Here is a 5257-nt window from a genome sequence, read left to right as displayed (position 1 = left end):
GATGAAAACTCAGCAATCCAGGGCAAGACCACGTTGCTGCTGGCAGAGTAGGCCAATTAGATGTCATGGTATAAAAATAAATAACTTTCACAACACGTAAAACTGCACACCGCCCATGCTTAATGCGCTTATCTGGAAGGTCAGCTGCCTGGCTCTTATGCTGCTGATATCAGGGTTTCCCAGGCTGGATGGAATCACCTGGCAGGCTGGATTCAGCCCACGGGCTATAAGTCACCAACCCCTGTCCTAGTCACATTTTGAAAAATAAAGAAATTGTCTACTTTGAAAACTGCATTGAAACAGCAACTCTTTTTTTTAACATTTGAAATCAGTGGGACTGCCCATGTATGGAAGGCCTACTGGTATAGCTAATGCTTCTAGAAATGTAACCCTATCTTATTGAATTCTCCAGAAGAGACTCTCGTGCTTTGTGACACATTTGCTGCTCCATCCTGGAATGCCAGTCTGCCAAATAAAAGGATGTGACATTTGAGTGCAGAAGGCTTGGAAGAAACTTGTTTTGAAGGTTCAGCTAAGGTGCTGTGCGAATGATATTGCCATGACAACCCTGACTTGCCTTCATACACTGATACTTGCATCCTTCTCTTTGGCATTTGAGCAAATGGAGTTTTTCAAGAGGTTTTTTTTTTTTTTAAAGCAGTTGACTAAAAAATAAATAGGTCATTAGTTCTTCATCAGGGTAAGCAGAAGAGTTGATTTGCTGCAGGAGTGATGAACGCTCATATTTCTTTTGTGGATGAGCTAAACTGATACCCATATTTTAGGACACCGGGGAAAGGACTGAAGGGAATTCAAATCAACTTGCTTCTAAGCAGCCTAGCATAGAAACTAAATGAGGTGATCCCATAGATCTTTTCCATGTTCCTGGCAAGGCAAGATTGTTGCCTATAGTCAGCTTCCCAAGGTTTTGCACCATTTAGTTTTCAGAAGTTCTGCGATGTAAAAGGAATGTGACTTTTACTAGTTCCTCTTGACCTTATCCTGGAAGAGAGGTTGGTACTGACTGCCTCCACCCTGCCTTTTCTCTTTCTTAGTAAATAACATTTCTGTTTCCTTCACTTTAGACACTTGCACATATTCGCAAAGTCCCTTTTCCCCTACATTTTCAATTTATTTCTTACACCAATTCTGGCATTTGAATGTAAAAGCTAGTAACTAACAGAAAAGTCCAACCAAAACTATACTTTGTTTATTTTTATTACATTAAAAATCATCTTTTAAAATGCAGGGTCTTGTCTTACTTACATTGGATTTATGCTGGCATAAATAGAGTGACTTCTGATTTACACCAATTTATGAGGAGAACTGCGTGTTGTAGTCATAAGAAGATTTAAACATTTTGTAGATAACAATCTCACTGTTCCTAATTATGGATGAAATGGGAGCAAATTTCTTCTTCCTCAGGTTTTACTGTCTTCTTCCATGGACATCTTTTTTTTATTAATGGCTTCCTATTACTTCTACATCAAGTCAGGCTAGACTGAAGGAGAATCCCTTGTTCAGAAAGCAGAATACTATCAACCATATGCTATTTATTCCAAGAAAGTCTAGTTCATCCATCAACACTGCTTAGCTTGTGGAGAGCCATCTTCATCCTTCTTATGATGCAACCCAAGCACCTTTCATGCATCAAGAAATACCAAAGCTGCCTAGAATGAGAGGGGAAGGAATTCTTAGGTAAAAAATGATAGCTTTTTATACCTCCCATCTGTAGATCAGTGCCATATAACAAGGCTTGGTGGGAAAGCAAATGTGCAGGAATTCAGAAGTACCCATCTGCCATAGCTAGCCATGTGATTGATGCCGCCTTCTAAGATGTCCTTGGTAGAGTTGGCTAAACAACTCCCACTCCCCAAACCCCCATCTTGAGACGCATTAGGAATAACAGAATCCCAAATCATGAGTAAAACCTCTGGTCTCTGGAGCAATTATAACACAACTAAGCAAGCATTCACAAGGAGTTTCACAAATCAAAGTACTGAGATTAGTTCTCTGGGGTTTTTGCTGTCCTATGCTCTGATCACAAGGCATTGTCAAGGGGACTGAGAATATATCTGGACATCCTCAAACGTCCAGGAACATGAGGACAAACTGCATCATTCCACGTATTTGTTTGCTTTTTGCTGGTCTTTTGTTTTAAAAAGTTTCTGCCCTCCAATCACAATTCAGACAGAAAGCTGTATGACCTGACTGACCAGTCCCATGCTATAGGTAATGAATGGCTATTGAGTCTTGAAGTGAGCAGTTCATGAACACCCTTTAGGCTGAATTTTGTTCAAACTATTAGATGAAAAATTATGATTAATGAAATATTTGCAGAAGTTAAGATCGCTTCGTGAATGATTCATGAACAGAAAAAAGGCTAAATTGGTTATGAAACTTGCTTGCAATGAATAATTCAACCAGCTTTACTCCCTCAGGGCAAGGTCCTCATAATGCTGTATTTACTTGATGTTTGTTTTGCAATGTAAACACCCCACCACTGTGCAAACACTGACACATCAAAACGCAGCTTTACCACAACAGGACATCATATTGTGCATCAACCCAGATTCTCTTCCAGGAAGCTAAAGGCCAGGCTTAATAACAGGAAACTGCAAGCATGGTCTAAATCTATGGGTGTGGACATGTACATCAGAAGCCATTTCTAAAGGGGAAGGTTTCAGAAGGGCAGCAGCTGTTAGATTTACATTGTTATGTATGAAGAAGCTGAGAATGATAAAAAGACAGCAATTTTAGCACCACACCCAAGAGTGTTTTAGGGTGTGGGAAAATGTAAACTTTGAGCTGTTTCAAAAGGGCAGCGGCTGTTCCATTTTAATTATGTGAATGAGCACAGTTCACTCCAACAACTTTAATCCTGGATGAAGTAGAGTTAAAGATGGAGCATTTTGCTACATGTGAATCACTCTCAGCTCATTCACACATAACAATTAAAATGTACCAGCTGCTGCCCTTTGGAAATGATCTCCTTTCGAAGCAGCTCCGTGTGTCTATACCTTGGATCTGTGCACCAAAACATGCTCTTCTGTTCACAACTAACAGCAAAGTTCATTCAAATTTGCATGTGCCCAAAGGGGACATAGGTTTCACATTGCTGAGCACTGTAGTTCTTAACATTCAGGTGCTTACCATCTAGGGGGACTGTCAGCACCCAGCAGAAGTGTCTTGGTTCCCTGCATAATACATGGGTAGGGTGACCACATGGGACAATGTGAAAGCTGGAACCCTGCCACCCCCCACTCTGCTGCTGCAGGCAGAGGCAGGCTGGGGCACCACTACTATTACTATTCAGGAAGCTAAGGAGTCAATGTCCCATCAATGGCCACTGTTTTCTTCAAAGGTGTTAATTCTCCCCTTTTTAATGGTCATTTCACTAATCAAGCAAATTTATTAGAGCAATTTTGCTGTCTGCTAGGGCTTCCTATTTCACAGCTCCTGCTGCTTTGCCTCCCTGCCCCACACCCCAGACGCTTATTTTAATTTTCACCAGCTGGCTGGGACCGGCCTCTAAAATACAAGACTATTCCAACTGATCTGGGACATATGGTCACCCTGTGCATGGGGCAAGTTAGGTGTCACAAATGCCAACAAGCTGAGTAGGAAGTTGCCCAGGATAGTATTGCTTGTTGGCTGAGGACAGAAAGATGCCTCTGCAAGCTCTATGCTTTGCAAGTCTTGGTCACTAGTGCCGGATTATGACATGCTGAGGACCTAAACTATGTCCAGCTTAAGAGGCCCCATACAATAAAAATAACCCACGAAACCCACAAAAATGGAGTTTCATGGAATTTTAAGATGAATTATTGTTATTTATGCACAAATTTATGAACTCAATATGAATAATAACTGTGGAGCCATAGATATGTATATTTTTGTCATATTGGAATGAAAACATTTTTTGGAGGGGGGGGCGGGGGTTCTTATTTAGAGGCCCCAAATTGTAGCTTAAGTAGCTTATGCCTAAATCCAGCACTGTTGGTCACGTTACTGAGATTTGCCTATTTTCTTTCAGGATTCCCTGTTCTGAACTCTTCTGGAGTAAGGTGTCCTCTCCTTCGAATAACAGGAAGAGAAAGAGATGCTTTTCCTTGTCTGCCAAAGAGCTTAGTGGTTATAGAGTTCACCCAGGAGGTAGGAGTGTTGGGTTCATATCCAGCCTCTCACTGAGTGACTTGATTACACGTATCCTACCTCTCAGGACAGTGCTGTAATCACTGGTTGCCTAGGGCCCCAGGAGTCCCGTTAGTGTACGTTAGGTGTGCTAGGAGCAAGCCTGCTGAAGCAGGCCTCTCAGAGGGCTTAGGGGATTCTTGGCATAGTTTCTGGATCCCAGTTGGGCTTAGGCTGGAAAATAGGCACCGAGTACTTAGGGGCATGAGGGCCCTGGCCCCCTCAGGAAGAGGGTAGGATGACCACCGATCCCTAATTGGGTGGGACAGTCCTGAAATGGGAACATCAAGTCCTGGTCTTGGGCTGCATACCTCTGGGACAGCATTTGTCCCAGATTTCCAGTATCGTGCATGGATCCAGGTTTTCTGTTCACCACAGAAAAATGTAGGACATGAAGTGTTTCCCCTTGTAGGCTGGCAGAGCTCCAGCCTGCAAGAGGCTGTGGGGAGCGGGACGCAGAGGGTGCCATGTGCATGCGCACACATGCATGTGGCCAGGTATACAGCTCCAGGCAGTGGTGGAGAGCAGCTCCCCCAGCTTGCTGCAGGTAAGTCTAAGTGGGGGCAAATTGAGGCCTCCACGGTCAGGGAGGGAGTGGGGCAGGGGCTGGGCCTGGGGCACTGCCCAGCCAGAGCAGTGCATGGGACCCAGGTGGCCTGTCCAGCGGGCAGAGGCAGCTCCCTGCTGCTACACACACTCCCAGGGAGGGGGAATGGATGGTTGGTGCCCCCCAAATTTGTGTGTGGGGCAGGGTCAGATGGAGCGGGGGCATCTGCGGGCTTGGGACTTCCCACCTTGCCGCCCTCCCCTGGGAGCCCTGCACTGGCTGGCTGTATCACCTGATTGGCAGCAGTGAGGGCAGTGGCATGGAGTTGTGCCCCCTGCTACTAATGGGCAGCCAGGGAGCACCTCACCATGGTGGCTCGCCCAGCGTGGGGCTCCTGGGGAGAGGGCAGTGAGGATGGGGGAGTCTATCAGTCTATGTAATAGGCCACGGGTGGCAGTAGGGGTTCATGTGAGGGTGAGAGAGAGATGGGTGGGGAGCGCTTCAGGTAGGAACAGC

General features: G+C 44.9%; 1 protein-coding gene across 1 annotated transcript in view; it reads right to left on the bottom strand.

Annotated features, from left to right (window-relative positions):
• Positions 1-1195: 1195 nt before the first annotated feature.
• The window catches only part of CAPN13 (calpain 13), a 109895-nt gene continuing 105833 nt past the window's right edge, over positions 1196-5257 (bottom strand). The window contains exon 23 of the mRNA XM_019526690.1: positions 1196-1670. The gene's annotated coding sequence lies outside the window, so the exon portion shown is untranslated. The remainder of the gene's footprint in view (positions 1671-5257) is intronic.

This window comes from Gavialis gangeticus, unplaced genomic scaffold (assembly GCF_001723915.1).
Source record: "Gavialis gangeticus isolate Ggan-Ray unplaced genomic scaffold, GavGan_comp1, whole genome shotgun sequence".
Lineage (NCBI taxonomy): Eukaryota > Metazoa > Chordata > Crocodylia > Gavialidae > Gavialis > Gavialis gangeticus.
Note: the sequence above shows the minus strand (reverse complement) of the source record. Positions and strands in the feature narration are given on the sequence as shown.